This window comes from Phyllobates terribilis, unplaced genomic scaffold (assembly GCF_046119375.1).
Source record: "Phyllobates terribilis strain yellow unplaced genomic scaffold, ASM4611937v1 Scaffold_8__6_contigs__length_399053987, whole genome shotgun sequence".
NCBI classification, from domain to species: domain Eukaryota; kingdom Metazoa; phylum Chordata; class Amphibia; order Anura; family Dendrobatidae; genus Phyllobates; species Phyllobates terribilis.
The window spans coordinates 279,675,908-279,697,176 of NW_027362768.1; positions in this window are offsets into that span (position 1 = coordinate 279,675,908).

Consider the following 21,269-nt stretch of genomic DNA (forward strand, 5'->3'; position numbering starts at 1 on the left):
CGGAACCTGGAGAAATGACAGACGGAGCAGATATGGTTTCCCTCTATGCCAGTCCTTTCACAAAGCTAAAGAATATGGCTGTGGTGAAATGCAACTCCTACTGAAAAGCTGTTTCAGATTGAAAAACATTGGGTCCACCAGAGGATTTGATTCTGAGGGCTCACCTTTCTCCCCCGCTCAAGAGCCCCATAGCAGCTGCAAAGTTAGCGCTATCATGAACTCTCCTGATGTAGAAGCCAGGGCACACCAGAGTATTCTTTGGTGGGACCGTCCAACCCTGCCGAGAAGCAGTCCTGGCTAAGAAAAGTATGTGGGAAGGTTCCCGGACACTCTATGGCTGCTTTTTTACTGAGGTGGAAACCCACGCAAACACGGGGAGAACATACAAAATCCTTGCGGATGTTGTCCTTGCTGGAATTTGAACCCAGGATCCCAACGCTGCAAGGCTTCAGTCCTAACCACTGATCCAATGTGCTGCCGTTCACCCTCTGATATCTAGCAGGCTGTAAAAACTTGCACCTACTGCCACTCTATCTTCAGCTCCTTTGTGAGAAACTAATGTATTTGGGCAGCCACTCAGTCTACCAAATAAAATTCCCGAGAAGGAAATTGGGGATGACTTCGCTACTGATACTGGGTAGTGTTGAGCGAGCATGCTCGACACTGCTCGGTACTCGCCCGAGCATCTCACTACTCGGGATGTTTGGCGAGCACCGAGCATTTCCGGGTTACTCGGGTGGGAGCTCGGGTCTCCGCCTTGCACGTTTGGCGCTCTTTACAGAGCCAATGAACATGCAGGGATTGCCAGCCAGTCACTGTAATGCCGCAGCCATGTTGTTTGTGGGCATTACAGTGATTGGCTGGTCGCACAGCGTCACCTCAAGTATTTTAAAACCGGGCGCCGCCATCTTGGACACAGTCACCCGGGATCAGACAGTGTAGGGTCAGTGCTGCTGAGTTAGGGAGAGATATACAGTGGTGGCCAAAAGTATTGGCACCCCTGCAATTCTGTCAGATAATACTCAGTTTCTTCCTGAAAATGATTGCAATCACAAATTCTTTGGTATTATTATCTTCATTTAATTTGTCTTCAATGAAAAAAACACAAAAAGAATTGTCCTAAAGCCAAATTGGATATAATTCCACACCAAACCTAAAAAAGGGGGTGGACATAAGTATTGGCACTGTTTGAAAAATCATGTGATGCTTCTCTAATTCGTGTAATTAACAGCACCTGTAACTTACCTGTGGCACCTAACAGGTGTTGGCAATAACTAAATCACACTTGCAGCCAGTTAACATGGATTAAAGTTGACTCAACCTCAGTCCTGTGTCCTTGTGTGTACCACATTGAGCATGGAGAAAAGAAAGAAGACCAAAGACTTGAGAAACCAAATTGTGAGGAAGCATGAGTAATCTCAAGGCTACAAGTCCATCTCCAAAGACCTGAATGTTCCTGTGTCTTCCGTGCGCAGTGTCATCAAGAAGTGTAAAGCCCATGGCACTGTGGCTAACCTCCCTAGATGTGGACGGAAAAGAAAAATTGACAAGAGATTTCAACGCAAGATTGTGCGAATGGTGGATAAAGAACCTCGACTAACATCCAAACAAGTTCAAGCTGCCCTGCAGTCCGAGGGTACAACAGTGTCAACCCGTACAATTCGTCGGCGTCTGAATGAAAATGGACTGTATGGTAGGATACCCAGGAAGACCCCACTTCTTACCCTGAGACATAAAAAAGCCAGGCTGGAGTTTGCCAAAACTTACCTAAGACAGCCTAAAACGTTTTGGAAGAATGTTCTCTGGTCAGATGAGACAAAAGTAGAGCTTTTTGGGAAAAAGCATCAACATAGAGTGTGCAGGAAAAAAAAAGAGGCATTCAAAGAAAAGAATACGGTCCCTACAGTCAAACATGGCGGAGGTTCCCTGATGTTTTGGGGTTGCTTTGCTGCCTCTGGCACTGGACTGCTTGACCGTGTGCATGGCATTATGAAGTCTGAAGACTACCAACAAATTTTGCAGCATAATGTAGGGCCCAGTGTGAGAAAGCTGGTTCTCCCTCAGAGGTCATGGGTCTTCCAGCAGGACAATGACCCAAAACACACTTCCAAAAGCACTATAAAATGGTTTGAGAGAAAGCACTGGAGACTTCTAAGGTGGCCAGCAATGAGTCCAGACCTGAATCCCTTAGAACACCTGTGGATAGATCTCAAAATGGCAGTTTGGAGAAGGCACCCTTCAAATATCAGGGACCTGGAGCAGTTTGCCAAAGAAGAATGGTCTACAATTCCAGCAGAGCATTGTAAGAAGCTCATTGATGGTTACCAGAAGCGGTTATTCGCAGTTATTTTGGCTAAAGGTTGTGCAAACAAGTATTAGGCTGAGGGTGCCAATACTTTTGTCTGGCCCATTTTTGGAGTTTTGTGTGAAATGATCAATGATTTGATTTTTGCTTCATTCTCTTTTGTGTTTTTTCCTTGCAAGCAAATTAAATGAAGATAATAAAACCAAAGAATTTGTGATTGCAATCATTTTCAGGAAGAAACTGAGTATTATCTGACAGAATTGCAGGGGTGCCAATACTTTTGGCCACCACTGTATAGTGCTAAATAGGTAGTGTAGGGTCTCTAAAGCCTGCCAAATCAAACAAACAGTCCTTCTCAGGACTAATATCCATCCCAGATATCAGGCAGGCAGGCAGGCTGTATAGGAGACGCAGTGCTTATACCAACAAACAGTACATTACAGTCCTGTGTGCTCCTGCTGGTCAAATTGCTAGACTTATCCCCCGGTCTCAGGGGCCAGGAAAAATACTTTTTTTTTAATCTAAATCCTGTATTTATTTTTTTCCTCAGTCAGACTGTACAAATACGCGTCTTATTAACCTTTTGGTATCCCCCCCCCCCCAAAAAAAAAAATTGAGTGTGTCTGTGACTGTTCAGACACCAATATATCTGTTTAAAAGATTCTGGTGTAGGCCAGATAACTAGAACTGTGGTTTTGCAGTTCCACGGTTCAAATCTCAGTATTATCCAGCCTTTGGCCTTTTTTCCGTAAAAAAAAACAGTAATAGTGTCTCCCTGACTGTTCAGACCCAAATATATCTGTTTAAAAGATTCTGGTGTAGGCCAGATAACTAGAACTTTGGTTTTGCAGTTCCACAGTTCAAATCTCTGTATTATCCAGCTTTTGGCCTTTTTTCCGTAAAAAAATACAGTAATAGTGTCTCCCTGACTGTTCAGACACAAATATATCTGTTTAAAAGATTCTGGTGTAGGCCAGAGAAATAGAACTGTGGTTTTGCAGTTCCACGGTTCACATCTCAGTATTATCCAGCTTTTGGCCTTTTTTCCGTAAAAAAATACAGTAATAGTGTCTCCCTGACTGTTCAGACACAAATATATCTGTTTAAAAGATTCTGGTGTAGGCCAGAGAAATAGAACTGTGGTTTTGCAGTTCCACGGTTCACATCTCAGTATTATCCAGCTTTTGGCCTTTTTTACGTAAAAAAAAAAAAGTAATAGTGTCTCCCTGACTGTTCAGACACAAATATATCTGTTTAAAAGATTCTGGTGTAGGCCAGATAACTAGGACTTTGGTTTTGCAGTACCACGGTTCAAATCTCTGTATTATCCAGCTTTTGGCCTTTTTTCCGTAAAAAAAAAAACAGTAATAGTGTCTCGCTCAGTGTTGAGACACAAATATATCTGTTTAAAAGATTCTGGTGTAGGCCAGATAACTAGAACTGTGGTTTTGCAGTTCCACCGTTCAAATCTCTGTATTATCCAGCTTTTGGCCTTTTTTCCGTAGAAAAAAACAGTAATAGTGTCTCCCTGACTGTTCAGACACAAATATATATGTTTAAAAGATTCTGGTGTAGGCCTGATAACTAGGACTTTGGTTTTGCAGTACCACGGTTCAAATCTCTGTATTATCTAGCTTTTGGCCTTTTTTCCGTAAAGAAAAGCCAGTAATAGTGTCTCGCTCAGTGTTGAGACACAAATATATCTGTTTAAAAGATTCTGGTGTAGGCCAGATAACTAGAACTGTGGTTTTGCAGTTCCACGGTTCAAATCTCTGTATTATCCAGCTTTTGGCCTTTTTTCCGTAAAAAAAAAACAGTAATAGTGTCTCCCTGACTGTTCAGACACAAATATATCTGTTTAAAAGATTCTGGTGTAGGCCAGATAACTAGAACTGTGGTTTTGCAGTTCCACGGTTCAAATCTCTGTATTATCCAGCTTTTGGCCTTTTTTCCGTAAAAAAAAAACAGTAAAAGTGTCTCCCTGACTGTTCAGACACAAATATATCTGTTTAAAAGATTCTGGTGTAGGGCACATAACTATAACTATGGTTTTGCAGTTCCACGGTTCAAATCTCTGTATTATCCAGCTTTTGGCCTTTTTTTCCGTAAAAAAAAAACAGTAATAGTGTCTCCCTGACTGTTCAGACACAAATATATCTGTTTAAAAGATTCTGGTGTAGGCCACATAACTATAACTGTGGTTTTGCAGTTCCACAGTTCAAATGTCTGTATTATCCAGCTTTTGGCCTTTTTTACGTAAAAAAAAAATTGAGTGTCTCGCTCAGTGTTCAGACACAAATATATCTGTTTTAAAGATTCTGGTGTAGGCCAGAGAAATAGAACTGTGGTTTTCCTCTTCCACGGTTCTAATCTCCTTTTTATTACCCTTTTTCCATTGATAGTGCGAGTGTAAGCTATTTTAGTTCATTTACAATGGGCATGGCGCGTGGCAAGGGACGTGGAACTGGACGTTCTGGTGATGGTGCATGTAGAGGCCAAGGTGAAAATGTGCCACAACCAACAGCCACATCTTCTCGCTCCCACTTCGTTACCAAATTACTAGGGAAGCACACTACAACATGTAATGCACACGCCCGGGCTGAGTGGCATGTGCGTGTGCATGTAGTGATTCCACTGGACCGTGCCGGAGAGTGAATACCTGGAGGGGCGTAACTAAGTATCCACCCGATCCAACCAGGGTCGCACGACGGCATACGACGCCAGTGCACCAAGGAGGAACCGAGCAGAGGGACCAGGTGCTACTCCAGGACAGACCCCGGACACGGCTGTTGACCCACACAGGGGAATACAGGAACAGGCAGGTTAGGCTGGCACACAGACTGCTGGGAATAGGCAGACACGGCTGGTATGCAGACTGGCGGATGCTGGTAAGCACGACTGGTATGCAGGCAGGGAGGTACTGGCAGGTACGACAGGTTGGAGCACCGAGTGGATAGGACCCAGTTCAGACTGGGACTCAGGAACAGAACCGCAAATGCGGTGGACAAACAGCAGAGTGAGGCCGCCCAGAGCGGCGAGCAAGAGCAGAACAAGACGAGACCGCCTGGAGGGGTGAGCGAGAGAAGAGCAGGACAAGGCCGCCTGGAGCGGCAAGCGAGAGAGGAGCAGGACGAGACTTCCGAAGCAGCGAGCAAAGGGTCAGAGCAGAGCGAGACTGCCGGAGCAGCGAGCAAAAGGTCAGAACAGAGCGAGAAAAAAAAAATTATTATTATTATTATTTATTTTTTTAGAATATAAAATATAGGGTGGTAGATAACAATATATCCTATTAAGTATTATGATTATAGGATTCACAAGTTTTTATACTGCGAATCTTTTTTATAAGAACCCTATATGCTTCATTAGGTATTAATTTATAACAATCCTTTTTACCCTATTGAGCATAAATGAACTCAAGGGGTTAATATAGAGGTATTACTCTGTACCTGGCCCCGCCCCTTTGAAGTAATTGTATACCTGGTCAAATGTATATAAGGATCAATTGTTTGCTGCTTGTCACACCTGATGAAGGTGGCTGTGTCCACCGAAACGCGTTGTGTGCACTAATAAATCAGTCCTTTTAATATTTTTGCCCTGTTATTGGCGCTCTGGTACCGCTATTCATATTTACTGATTGTCCCTTTCCCCCTGTTGGGGTGCGGTAGAGCTGCCTTGAATTAATTGTTCTTTCACCTGTGGGAGGAATTTAATTAGAATTACTACCCTAGTTTTCCAAGCTGCGCTGACCTAACCCCTCCGGAACGCTGCCGGGGGTGTTGGTGAAGCTGGGAGTCCATCTCGGCGTTACATGCAACCAACCTGACCACGTGATCCACCACCGAGAGATCAGGATCTGTGAACGCCGCTGGAATTAGATGACAGCCACCAACAGAGCGGAGCTTGTGGAGCTTTATACTGGGGTTGTGCAGAGGTGCACAACTTCACAAGGTTAGTAGCCATTCCCACACCCCTCTAACAATTGCAATACTGAGTCACCCATTGCGCCTTGTTCTCTCCTCTCTTTACATATTGAGTCTGCTATTGCTGGGGGCTTAGCCTCAAGACCAGGAGCTGCAAATTGGGCGACCCAGATTATTCTACACATCGAGAGACGGAAAAACCTTGCAGAATCGTCAACAGATAAGAACTGTGTTTAAGACTTTAAAATCTAAATTGCTGGATCATTATGGACTTTTATGTGACCAAAAGAGAGAAATTTAGATTATCTCTGATCAATAGATGCATATATAATAATCCAACTATGCTGAATGATACAGATCAAAAAAGGTTACGTAGACTGTTTTTGAACTTAGAAAATAATAGCAAAATAGAAATAACTAATCACGTAGACACGATGTTTTTAGAACATTACATTAAGGATAACATAATACCCAAGGGATTGAGAATAAATCTCAATTCATCCTTTCCTCAGGATATTGCTTTTACTGAAAGATGGGACAGGTGTATTTCTGATTGCTCAACAACACTGATCAGATTGTTGATTGATAAAAGGAATACTCTGGCTATGCATGCTTTAGAAACAATAGCTAAAATTAAAGGGGATTTGGAGTTCTTTTCCTCATCTGCGGAATATTTTGCCACAGATAATGAGGTAAAACTAAGATTGGCTAAGTTTGAAAACGATTTAATAAATAAAAAAGCAAAAAAATATGAAAGAGATATAAAAGACTCTAAAAAAGAAAAAATTCAATCACCACCTCAAATTTCACCTGTTCCCATCATCTCTATGCAGAGAACAACTAGGGATAATCCATCATCCCCTATTCTAAGCAATGATACTGATAACCATACAAAACAAGTGAATAGTTTTCAAAAACAGTTTTTTATGAATAAAAAACAACAAGCAATATATGAGACTCATAAAAAGAAGTTATCCATTAACAATAATTACATGAAAAATACTGGATCTAATTCTAATTTGGAAAAGAATAATGACCTTATAATAGAGGGAATATGTATGGAACTTACTCCTCCCTCCATATTGATTGCTGATCCACCTATTTTATCCACACAAGCAGCAGATGTAGAATTTATTGCTAATCCGCCTACTATTTCCACACAAGTAGCAGATATTGATGAACTGAACTTCACATTACATATTAATACACAGGAGATATCCCATAGTGGATCTAATATCTCAGAGATTTCTAGTGCAATACAGATTCCTATTGCTGGGGAGTCATCTGGACAGATCCCGATAGCGGATACACTGAATATTTTAAATCAAGGGAGACCTTCTGTTAAAACAAGTGGTATAAACCACATAAAACCCCCTATAAACAGAATGACATCCTTGGAATTATCTAATTATCTAACTATCTAAGATTTTGAATGAAAATAGTATCTTGATAAATCCTCAAACACAGAATGCAGTTGCATCCCAAACTAATAAAACAAAAATTACACATTTTTTTCACGTGGTCCCCGGACGTTGTCCAAAACGAAAAAGAAATTTAGGGGATGTAGAGGGAGTGGAAAAACCCGAGGTCTCAACAACAAAAATAGTCCAAATGCCGAAATTGAGACACAATCCAAATATAAAGAAAATGAAATCTTGCCAATGAACCAGAATACAAATTCCCTGCAGATAGAAACCCCTATCGGTTGTGGGGGTATTTTTAATATTTCTAGCTATGTGCTATCTGAAGCTGAACGATCCTTGTTAGGTCGAGGATTATCTTTCTGTCCAGCTGTCCCATTTAATAATTTCACTTTGTTCTGTGATTTAAATGAATTTATAAGGAAATTGACACTAAAAAGGCATTTTCTATTGGAAGATAAGAGAAAATCACATCCTATTAGTTCATGCTCAACAGTATCCCCCTCCATTCAAGAATCTAATATACCCGGCCCCCCATTACTGGACCCTTTCACTCATGTAAATGTGAAGGGGAAAAATAATTTTTATCCATTACATCATAAAGGTTCACACCTTGAAACTTTCCAACAATTAATTTTGAGGGACCTTAGGACATTCCCCCCAATTTCTAAAAAAGTGAATAACTTGAGCTACCCGGAGAAATGTGCATTAAAAACCCTTCAGGATAATAAAGAAATAATTATAAAGAGAGCAGATAAGGGAGGGGGGACTGTGATAATGAACAGAGGCTGGTACATCAAGGAGGGCCTCAGAATCTTAGACGACTCAAACTACTACATGAAATTAGAAGCAGACCCATCTGTAACCATTTTTTTGGAGTACAAAGGACTTGTAGCAGGGGCCTCTACAGCTGGCTTCCTCAATGAAAAAGAAAAATCCTTTTTAGACATTAAAAAATTCAAAGTCCCTTATTTTTATTTTTTACCCAAAATTCATAAAGATAAATTTAATCCCCCTGGACGTCCTATTATTTCTGGTATCAATTCTATCGCATCCAACTTATCCCACTATATTGATCTTTTTTTACAGAAGTACGTTTTATCCCTAGATTCTCATTTAAAGGATTCCACACATTTAATTAGACTGTTGAGAGAATTACCCCCTCTTCCAGGCTGTCTTCTTATTACACTCGATATAAGCTCTCTTTATTCCAATATCACACATGTATTGGGTTTACAGGCAATTTAAAAATTCCTAGATGAGGACCCTAACTTACAAGATCCTCAAAAACACTTTTTATTGAGGGGTATAACTTTCATTCTTGAGAACAATGTATTTTCTTTTGAGGGGGTGATGTATCGGCAGCTGAGGGGCTGCGCGATGGGGAAGAGGTTTGCCCCCAGTTATGCAAATCTATATATGGGGGCATTCGAGTCTATCCACATCGCGCAATCCCTCGGCGCCGATAAGCCCATCATTATGTACCGCCACTTTATAGATGATCTGTTTATCATATGGAGGGGAAATACTGTGGAGGCTGCCAAATTTATTGATGAATTAAATTCTAACGACTGGGGTCTTTCCTTTACCTCTACCATATCTGAGAGTAATATTCAATATCTTGACCTTCAGATAAATATAGACAATTCGGGCAAAATATCCACATCTACCCACTTTAAGGAAGTGGATGTAAATAGCTATCTTGAATTTGACAGTGGCCATCTACCCAGCTGGATTAGAAATATTTCATACGGTCAATATTGGCGTGTCAGAAAAAATTGTACACATGATTCAGATTTTTTTCTGGAATCTATGGTTTTACAAAAACGTTTTAGAGCTAAGGGATACCCCCAGAAATTATTAAAGGATGCTTTCTCCAAAACTAGATCCCTATCACAGAACTTGTGTATCAACAAATCCAAGAATACCAGCCAAGAGCCATACAACGATTTCAGTTTAAATCTGATTACTACTTATGGTAAACCTACGCAAGTGTTATCCAGTTTATTAAAAAAATACTGGTTCATTTTAAGTAATGATCCAATATTAACTGGTCATTTACCGGAATTTCCTCATGTCATATATCGGAGGAGTAAAAATCTAGGAAACTATATAGCCCCTAGCAATACAACAATTGGTAGAAGACCGAACCATTTAAATTCAGCTCCTATTAGCAATAATGGATGTTATAAATGTAACGTCCCTAAATGCTTATGCTGTCAATCTATTGATAACGGAGCTAAAACATTCATCTCTGTGGTCACTGGAGAGATATATCCCATTCGCTTTAGACTTACATGTCAGTCCTCATATGTGATATATTTGCTCCAGTGCACCTGCGGCCTGCAATACATTGGCCGCACTATCCAGGAAATGCACTCCAGATTAAATAAACATCGCCAAAATATTAGAAACGGCTTTCCCCTACATAGTGTTTCTAATAATTTCTTAAAAGAACATCAAAAAAATCCTAATAACCTAAAACTAACTATCATTGATCATATAGTTGATACACACCCTGATAGACTAAATCGTCTCATTATACGTGAAAATTATTGGATTTTCAAAATGGGAACCTTGTCTCCTGAAGGTTTGAACCTTAATATAGAGAAGACAACTTTTTAAATAATTGTTTTTATATTTTAGCAAATTTATTATATATATCTTTTATATGGGGGAGGAGGGGGGAGGGGAGAGAGAAGGAGAGAAGGGAGGAAGGGAGGGAGGGAAGAGGGGAAAGGAGAGAGGGAGGAGAGGAGGAAAGAGAAAAAGAAAAGAGAAAAAATGTATAAATTTTTTTTTTTTTTGGATGTTTTTTTTTTTTTTTCTCTTTGCTTTCTTCGTCTACTATATTTCCCTAATTATAATGATAGAAACTGATTGTAATTTTATAACTTTATATTTATACATTGTTTTATGTTGTATGTAAAAATTATTATTATTATTTTTTTTTTTTTATAATATAAAATATAGGGTGGTAGATAACAATATATCCTATTAGTATTATGATTATAGGATTCACAAGTTTTTATACTGCGAATCCTTTTTATAAGAACCCTATATGCTTCATTAGGTATTAATTTATAACAATCCTTTTAACCCTATTGAGCATAAATGAACTCAAAAGGTTAATATAGAGGTATTACTCTGTATCTGGCCCCGCCCCTTTGAAGTAATTGTATACCTGGTCAAATGTATATAAGGATCAATTGTTTGCTGCTTGTCACACCTGATGAAGGTGGCTGTGTCCACCGAAATGCGTTGTGTGTATTAATAAATCAGTCCTTTTAATATTTTTGCCCTGTTATTGGCGCTCTGGTACCGCTATTCATATTTACTGATTGAAAACTACCAGCCTGACCACCACCAGCATGATCAGGCACATGTCAGCAAAGCACCCTACTCTGTGGGGCAAACCCCAGGGTCCACGACCAGTGTCAGCGGGTGTCACCACTGCTTCTTCTGCTGTTGTGTGTGTAAGAGAACCCCCTGTTGTGCGTGCAAGGCAATCCCCTGTCCATACTGCATGCAAAGATGCCCCCTCCTCTCAGTCTTCACTTGTTATGGCAGTTTCTCAAGAAACAGCATCAACGTCCACGTCCACGTCCCACCGCAGCGTTCAATTGTCCATATCCCAGAGCTTTGAATGAAAGCACAAATTCGCAGCCAACGCCCCACAGGCCACAGTCCTAAATTCGCACATTTCACGACTGCTTGCGTTGGAAATACTGCCTTTTAGGCTGGTGGAGACGGAATCCTTCCGCAACCTTATGGCGGTGGCGTCCCTCGGTACTTGGTCTCCAGCTGACACTATTTTGCCCGGTGTTCCATCCCCGCACTACACAAGCACGTGTCCCAAAACATCTGCCGTGCCCTCAACAACGCAGTTACTGGGAGAGTCCACCTGACAACGAATACGTGGACAAGTGCTTGTGGCCAGGGACAGTACATCTCCCTGATGGCACACTGGGTAAACATAGTGGAAGCCGGGACCCAGTCGGACCTTGGGACGGAACACATTCTCCCCACACTGAGGATTGCGGGCCCTATGTCAGTCAGATTTGCCCTCACAGTGTACAGCTCCTGCGCATCATCCTCCTCCTCATGTTCAGCCTCCATCTCAGATATCACCACATCAGTTACAAGCTGGAAGCACTGCAGTACTGCCTCAGCCAAGCGGCAACAGGCTGTGCTGAAACTCATAAGCTTAGGTGATAAACCTCACACTGCTTGTGAGTTGTGGACAGCTGTGAAAGAGCACGCCGATCTGTGGCTGAGACCGCTGAACCTACATCCAGGCGTGGTCATGTGTGACAATGGCCGTAACCTGCTGGCGGCTCAGAGGCGAGGCGAGATCACACGCGTACCTTGCCTGGCTCATGTGCTTAACCTCGTGGTTCAGCGGTTTCCTAAATCGTACCACGAGTTGCCAGATCTGCTCGTCAAAGTACGCCGCCTGTCAGCTCATTTTCCAAAGTCGGCTACAGCTTCCGCCGCCCTTGCTGTGTTGCAGCAGCATTTGCAGCTTCCGGCACACCGACCGGTGTGTGATGTCCCCACATGTTGGAACTCTACCCTCCACATGTTGCAAAGGATTTGTGAGCAGAAGAGAGCAGTTGTGGAGTACCAGCTGCAACAAGGCCGTCGATATTCAGGTCAGACTCCACACATAAGACCTCAGGAGTGGACCTGGATGTCTGACATATGTACCATCCTGACAAACTTTGAGGAGTCCACCAATATGGTGAGTGGCGATGACACCATCATTAGCGTCAGCATCCCACTTGTCTGTCTTTTGCAATGTTCTCTGCAGAGAATTAAAGAGGAGGCATTTGAGCCAGAGTATGATGAGATGGATCAAGAAGCCGTAGCGGGCGATTGCACACAGCCCAGCCTCATCTCATCCCAACGTGCATTGGAGGACAATGAGGGAGAAGAGGAGGAGGAGGAGGAAGAACAGGAGCTGGTATCATGCGCTGTAGACGGTAGTACCTGTACAACTGTCATACCGTCGGTTCAGTGTGGGTGGCCTGAGGACAGGGGGGAGGAGGAGAGCATGGTCAGTCGTCATCTTGGTGAGGACACAGAAGTCTTGCCCGTTACCAGTCTGGCACGCATGGCTGACTTTGTTACGCTGCCTTAACCGTGACCCTCGTGTTGTCAAAATGTTGGTTGACAGTCATTACTGGTTGGTGACACTTTTAGAGCCCCGCTACAAGGAGAACTTTCACTCTCTTATTCCTGAGGGGGAGAGGTCTACAAAAATGGGGCAGTACCAGAAGGCCCTTGCTGCAGAACTGTTAAAAAAATTCCCATCTGAACACTCAAGCGGCAGAGGTCACAGTTCGTTGCCCAACCAAGGCGTACAGGCGAGAGAGACTCAACTCCAATCCAGCAGAGGCAGGGGAACACTGTCAATGTTCTGGGACAGTTTTCTGAGACCCTCCCAGTATACAGGCCCTGAGGCGCGGGGTTCTCTCACAAGGAGTGGAAAGTTTCAAAAGATGGTGAGGGAGTACCTTGCCGACCATACCAGCGTCCTCCGTGATTCCTCTGTGCCTTTTAATTATTGGGTATCCAAGCTTGACACTTGGAATGAACTCGCTCTGTACGCCTTGGAGGTCCTGGCCTGCCCTGCCGCTAGCGTGTTATCGGAGCGTGTTTTTAGTGCCGCTGGGGGAATTATAACTGATAAGCGCACTCGCCTGTCAACTGACAATGCTGACAAGCTGACCCTTATCAAAATGAACAAGGGCTGGATTGGGCCAGACTTCTCTTTAGCACCAAATGACAGCAGAGTAACATAAAGTCAAATCCACTATGTTATTTCGGGAGGTGTATTCCCATGCACCGCTTCACACCCACACATGGGTATACGCTTCCTCATTTCGGCTGTATTTTGCTCTTCACCTTATCCTCAGCCTCCACCACCACTATACCACCAGGGTGACCGTGGTCCATGTTGCCAGCATTGCAAGTTCCTCCGTCCTAATTTTTGGCAACTTTTGCTTGGAAGGCATAGGCAAAGACTATGGGAGACCCACTCCCCAATAATGGGAATAATGTTTTTAATATGCTGTACTGCATGCCTCTTGTTTGCCAGCATTGCAAGTTCCTCCGTCCTAATTTTTGGCAGCTTTTGCTTGGAAGGCATAGGCAAAGACTATGGGAGACCCATTCCCCAATAATGGGAATAATGTTTTTAATATGCTGTACTGCATGGCTCTTGTTTGCCAGCATTGCAAGTTCCTCCGTCCTAATTTTTGGCAGCTTTTGCTTGGAAAGCATAGGCAAAGACTATGGGAGACCCACTCTCAATTAATGTGAATAATGTTTTTAATATGCCGTACTGCATGGCTCTTGTTTGCCAGCATTGCAAGTTCCTCCGTCCTAATTTTTGGCAGCTTTTGCTTGGAAGGCATAGGCAAAGACTATGGGAGACCCACTCCCCAATAATGGGAATAATGTTTTTAATATGCTGTACTGCATGGCTCTTGTAAGGGGCATGAAAACCGTCGTATTAAACCACTCTGAACTCCACAGCTCTTCCAAGGGGCATTAAAACCGTCTTGTTAACCTACTGTGACCTCCACCACTCTTCCAAGGGGCATTGATATTGTCTTTTTATTCCACTGCGACCTCCACCACTCTTCCAAGGGGAATTAAAACTGTCTTGTTAAGCTACTGTGACCTCCACGTCTCTTCCAAGGGTCATTAAAACCGTCTTGTTAAGCAACTGTGACCTCCACGTCTCTTACAAGGGGCACTGATATTGCATTTTTATTCCACTGCGACCTCCACCACTCTTCCAAGGGGCATTGAAACTGTCTTGTTAAGCTACTGTGACCTCCACGTCTCTTCCAAGGGGCATTAAAACCGTCTTGTTAAGCTTCTGTGACCTCCACGTCTCTTCCAAGGGGCATTGATATTGTTTTTTAATTCCACTGCGACCTCCACCACTCTTCCAAGGGGCATTAAAACTCTCTTGTTAAGCTACTGTGACCACCACGTCTCTTCCACGGGGCATTAAAACCGTCTTGTTAAGCTACTGTGACCTCCACGTCTCTTCCAAGGGCCATTAAAACCGTCTTGTTAAGCTACTGTGACCTCCATGTCTCTTCCAAGGGGCATTAAAACCATCTTGTTAAGCTACTGTGACCTCCACCACTCTTCCAAGGGGCATTAAAACCATCTTGTTAAACCACTCTGAACTCCACAGCTCTTCCAAGGGGCATTAAAACTGTCTTGTTAAGCTACTGTGACCTCCACGGTTCTTCCAAGGGGCATTAAAACTGTCTTGTTAAGCTACTGTGACCTCCACGTCTCTTTCAAGGGGCATTGATATTGTCTTTTTATTCCACTGCGACCTCTACCACTGTTCCAAGGGGCATTTAAACTGTATTGTTAAGCTACTGTGACCTCCACGTCTCTTCCAAGGGGCATTAAACCGTCTTGTTAAGCTACTGTGACCTCCATGTCTCTTCCAAGGGGCATTAAAACCATCTTGTTAAGCTACTGTGACCTCCACCACTCTTCCAAGGGGCATTGATATTGTCTTTTAATTCCACTGCGACATCCACCACTCTTCCAAGGGGCATTGAAACTGTCTTGTTAAGCTACTGTGACCTCCACGTCTCTTCCAAGGGGCATTAAAACCGTCTTGTTAAGCTACTGTGACCTCCACGTCTCTTCCAAGGGGCATTAAAACCGTCTTGTTACGCTACTGTGACCTCCACCACTCTTCCAAGGAGCATTAAAATTGTCTTGTTAAACCACTCTGAACTCCACAGCTCTTCCAAGGGGCATTAAAACTGTCTTGTTAAGCTACTGTGACCTCCACTTCTCTTCCAAGGGGCATTAAAACCGTCTTGTTAAGCTACTGTGACCTCCACGTCTCTTCCAAGGGGCATTGATATTGTCTTTTTATTCCACTGCGACCTCCACCACTCTTCCAAGGGGCATTAAAACTGTCTTATTAAGCTACTGTAACATCCACGTCTCTTCCAAGGGGCATTAAAACCATCTTGTTAAGCTACTGTGACCTCCACCACTCTTCCAAGGGGCATTAAAACCGTTTTGTTAAGCTACTGTGACCTCCACCATTCTTCCAAGGGGCATTGATATTGTTTTTTTATTCCACTGCGACCTCCACCACTCTTCCAACGGGCATTAAAACTGTCTTGTTAAGCTACTGTGACTTCCACGTCTTTTCAAAGGAGCATTAAAACCGTCTTGTTAAGCTACTGTGACCTCCACCACTCTTCCAAGGGGCATTAAAACTGTCTTACTAAACCACTCTGAACTCCACAGCTGTTCCAAGGGGCATTAAAACTGTCCTGTTAAGCTACTGTGACCTCCACGTCTCTTCCAAGGGGCATTAAAACCGTCTTGTTAAGCTACTGTGTCCTCCACGTCTCTTTCAAGGGGCATTGATATTGTCTTTTTATTCCACTGCGACCTCTACCACTGTTCCAAGGGGCATTTAAACTGTATTGTTAAGCTACTGTGACCTCCACGTCTCTTCCAAGGGGCATTAAACCGTCTTGTTAAGCTACTGTGACCTCCATGTCTCTTCCAAGGGGCATTAAAACCATCTTGTTAAGCTACTGTGACCTCCACCACTCTTCCAAGGGGCATTGATATTGTCTTTTAATTCCACTGCGACATCCACCACTCTTCCAAGGGGCATTAAAACTGTCTTGTTAAGCTACTGTGACCTCCACGTCTCTTCCAAGGGGCATTAAAACCGTCTTGTTAAGCTACTGTGACCTCCACGTCTCTTCCAAGGGGCATTAAAACCGTCTTGTTACGCTACTGTGACCTCCACCACTCTTCCAAGGAGCATTAAAATTGTCTTGTTAAACCACTCTGAACTCCACAGCTCTTCCAAGGGGCATTAAAACTGTCTTGTTAAGCTACTGTGACCTCCACTTCTCTTCCAAGGGGCATTAAAACCGTCTTGTTAAGCTACTGTGACCTCCACGTCTCTTCCAAGGGGCATTGATATTGTCTTTTTATTCCACTGCGACCTCCACCACTCTTCCAAGGGGCATTAAAACTGTCTTATTAAGCTACTGTAACATCCATGTCTCTTCCAAGGGGCATTAAAACCATCTTGTTAAGCTACTGTGACCTCCACCACTCTTCCAAGGGGCATTAAAACCGTTTTGTTAAGCTACTGTGACCTCCACCATTCTTCCAAGGGGCATTGATATTGTTTTTTTATTCCACTGCGACCTCCACCACTCTTCCAACGGGCATTAAAACTGTCTTGTTAAGCTACTGTGACTTCCACGTCTTTTCAAAGGAGCATTAAAACCGTCTTGTTAAGCTACTGTGACCTCCACCACTCTTCCAAGGGGCATTAAAACTGTCTTACTAAACCACTCTGAACTCCACAGCTGTTCCAAGGGGCATTAAAACTGTCCTGTTAAGCTACTGTGACCTCCACGTCTCTTCCAAGGGGCATTAAAACCGTCTTGTTAAGCTACTGTGTCCTCCACGTCTCTTCCAAGGGGCATTGATATTGTCTTTTTATTCCACTGCGACCTCTACCACTGTTCCAAGGGGCATTTAAACTGTATTGTTAAGCTACTGTGACCTCCACGTCTCTTCCAAGGGGCATTAAACCGTCTTGTTAAGCTACTGTGACCTCCATGTCTCTTCCAAGGGGCATTAAAACCATCTTGTTAAGCTACTGTGACCTCCACCACTCTTCCAAGGGGCATTGATATTGTCTTTTAATTCCACTGCGACATCCACCACTCTTCCAAGGGGCATTAAAACTGTCTTGTTAAGCTACTGTGACCTCCACGTCTCTTCCAAGTTGCATTAAAACCGTCTTGTTAAGCTACTGTGACCTCCACGTCTCTTCCAAGGGGCATTAAAACCGTCTTGTTACGCTACTGTGACCTCCACCACTCTTCCAAGGAGCATTAAAATTGTCTTGTTAAACCACTCTGAACTCCACAGCTCTTCCAAGGGGCATTAAAACTGTCTTGTTAAGCTACTGTGACCTCCACTTCTCTTCCAAGGGGCATTAAAACCGTCTTGTTAAGCTACTGTGACCTCCACGTCTCTTCCAAGGGGCATTGATATTGTCTTTTTATTCCACTGCGACCTCCACCACTCTTCCAAGGGGCATTAAAACTGTCTTATTAAGCTACTGTAACATCCACGTCTCTTCCAAGGGGCATTAAAACCATCTTGTTAAGCTACTGTGACCTCCACCACTCTTCCAAGGGGCATTAAAACCGTTTTGTTAAGCTACTGTGACCTCCACCATTCTTCCAAGGGGCATTGATATTGTTTTTTTATTCCACTGCGACCTCCACCACTCTTCCAACGGGCATTAAAACTGTCTTGTTAAGCTACTGTGACTTCCACGTCTTTTCAAAGGAGCATTAAAACCGTCTTGTTAAGCTACTGTGACCTCCACCACTCTTCCAAGGGGCATTAAAACTGTCTTACTAAACCACTCTGAACTCCACAGCTGTTCCAAGGGGCATTAAAACTGTCCTGTTAAGCTACTGTGACCTCCACGTCTCTTCCAAGGGGCATTAAAACCGTCTTGTTAAGCTACTGTGTCCTCCACGTCTCTTCCAAGGGGCATTGATATTGTCTTTTTATTCCACTGCGACATCCACCACTCTTCCAAGGGGCATTAAAACTGTCTTGTTAAGCTACTGTGACCTCCACGTCTCTTCCAAGGGGCATTAAAACTGTCTTGCTAAGCTACTGGGACCTCCACGTCTCTTCCAAGGGGCATTAAAACCGTCTTGTTAAGCTACTGTGACCTCCGCCACTCTTCCAAGGGGCATTAAAACCATCTTGTTAAACCACTCTGAACTCCACAGCTCTTCCAAGGGGCATTAAAACTGTCTTGTTAAGCTACTGTGACCTCCACGTCTCTTCCAAGGGGCATTAAAACCATCTTGTTAAGCTACTGTGACCTCCACGTCTCTTCCAAGGGGCATTAAAACTGTCTTGTTAAGCTACTGTGACCTCCACATCTCTTCCAAGGGGCATTAAAACCGTCTTGTTAAGCTACTGTGACCTCCACCACTCTTCCAAGGGGCATTAAAACCGTCTTGTTAAACCACTCTGAACTCCACAGCTCTTCCAAGGGGCATTAAAACTGTCTTGTTAAGCTACTGTGACCTTCACGTCTCTTCCAAGGGGCATTAAAACTGTCTTGTTAAGCTACTGTGACCTCCACGTCTCTTTCAAGGGGCATTGATATTGTCTTTTTATTCCACTGCGACCTCCACCACTCTTCCAAGGGGCATTAAAACAGTTTTGTTAAGCTACTGTGACCTCCACGTCTCTTCCAAGGGGCATTAAAACCGTCTTGTTAAACCACTCTGAACTCCCCAGCTCTTCCAAGGGGCGTTGAAATGTTGTTTTTAATTACCTCTAACCTCCACGACTCTTCCAACGGGCATTGCATTTCCTACTAATTTTAGTCAGCTTTTGCTTTTCAATGCATAGGCGAACACTAAGAGAGACCCACTCCCCAATAATGGGTAGAAGGTGTTTAGTACGCTGTAATCCACGTGTTGCAAGGGGCATTGCAGTTCCTCATAATTTTTGGAAAGCCTTCCATTCACTGCTTAGGCCAACAGTGTACAGGAGACCCAGTTGCTATAAATGGAAAAAACGGTTTAGTTAAGGCACTCTGACCTCGATGTCACTTCCAAGGGGAATTGGAGTGCCTCGAAATTTTTGGCAGGCATTGCACTCACTGTATGCCCTATAACTGTGTAGCCGAACCGCTCCTTTTGGTACAAAAACATATCCTACAAGACATGTGTGGTTGACTGGCCTGGTATTGATGTGAATGGTCCCTGTTCCTCCTGCTCTTTCTCGTTTGCCACCACCTCATCCATCATTCATCACCTGAAGTTTTGTTTTAACGGGAGTCATAGAACTGGGATAGCAGCAGGAAAACATCCAGCAATCCTCGGAGGAGGTAGGATATGTGCCAAAACGCTGACCACCTCAGGCCTAGCCGCTACTAAATACATGCGCTTGCATTCCAAGGAACAGAAAGCTAAGGAGATGCATGGCCTCATAATCATGAATAATTTACTCGTTGTGTAGGAGGCCGACCACTGCTGCTGTCTACCATCTGAACTTTGTGTTGAAGCCTGATTGACCCAGGACCCGCAATCCTCTATGTCTGGAGGACGTGTTGCATTCCAGTGTCCAACTGTGTCCCGGCTTCCACAATATTAACCCAGTGTGAAGGCATCAGTCAGATGGACCATCCCTGGCCACATTCACTAGTCCACGTGTTTGTGGTTAGGCTGTCCTTCAACTAGGGGCGGCTGGAGACCTTTTATGGTCACCTGGCCGCCCCCAGGCGGCTGGGGACCATGTGTGGGCACCCGGTCGCGGGGCGGCTGGGGACCGAGTATGGACACCCGGCCGCCCTCTGGTGGCTGGGGACCAAGCGTGGACACCCGGCCGCCGGGCGGCTGTGGACTGAGTATGGATACCAGGCCGCCGAAGCAGCCATGACGTGGTGGCCAGATTGCGCCTTCACATGCCTAGAAGGCCCAATTTCAAGTGCAAGCAAGCAGTATGGTATTGCAGCCTGGGGGTGGGTGGGTGGCAGGCTGCATACTTGCGCTTGCATTGCAATGAATGGGGGAGGTACAATTGAACACTGCCCTGGGACAAGAACTTGCACGGGGATAGTTGCAAGTCTGCATCTTCTGATGTGGCAAGGATCACTTCTGATGGGCACACTTTTAGGCAGTGACCTGGGGGTCAGAGATGCTTCCAGGGGTCTTCCCCATGCTGTTCCTATGTCTTTTCAGCACTGTATGCATGTGTCACACAGCACATGGCCAGATAAGGTTGTAAAATGTTAAAATGACATTTCCCGGTGAATGCATTTGTCACGGTTGAAAGCAATACAAAAGTGCAAATACGCATAAAAAATGCTACTTGTGAACATAGCCCAAGGTGTGGAGGAGTATTTTTGTTTTTGGTTATTTATTTTACCTTATACACAAGTCTTTACCCTGGAAAGGAAGTTCCTTAACATATTTCACAGGAAAACTGTTTCAGTTTCGTTTTTGAACGTTTCATTGTTTCCACATTGTTGACAGCAGTGACCTGGGGGTTAGAAATGCTTCCTGGGGCGATCCCCATGCTGTCCCCATGTCATTTGAACACTATCGTTTTGGGCACTTTTTAGGCTTTCTACAGACTGCCGGGGGTGCCACCGCAAAAATGCTCGGGTCTCTCATAGACTAACATTGGGCTCGTTGCTCGGGTCGAGCACCCGAGTATCACGGTGAGCTCGGCCCGAGCTTCGAGCACTCGAGCATTTTAGTGCTCGCTCAACACTAATACTGGGGGCAGTGTTAATACCATGGCGTCGTACTATAGTTTACTGGAAATATTCCAGGCTGTTAGGAGGCAAGCAGATTCCCACAGAAAAGTACCAGCAGTAAAGTTTAGGGACCCGCGCTTGTTAAAGGCGGAGACAACACCGGGAGAAATAGTGGTGGCTGGAGACCGAGTATGGACACGAGGCATGAGGTTGTGAAAAGCTTCCTCCTCCTCGAGCCTAAAAGGCCACATTTCAAGTGAAAGCAGCTTTAGAGGACT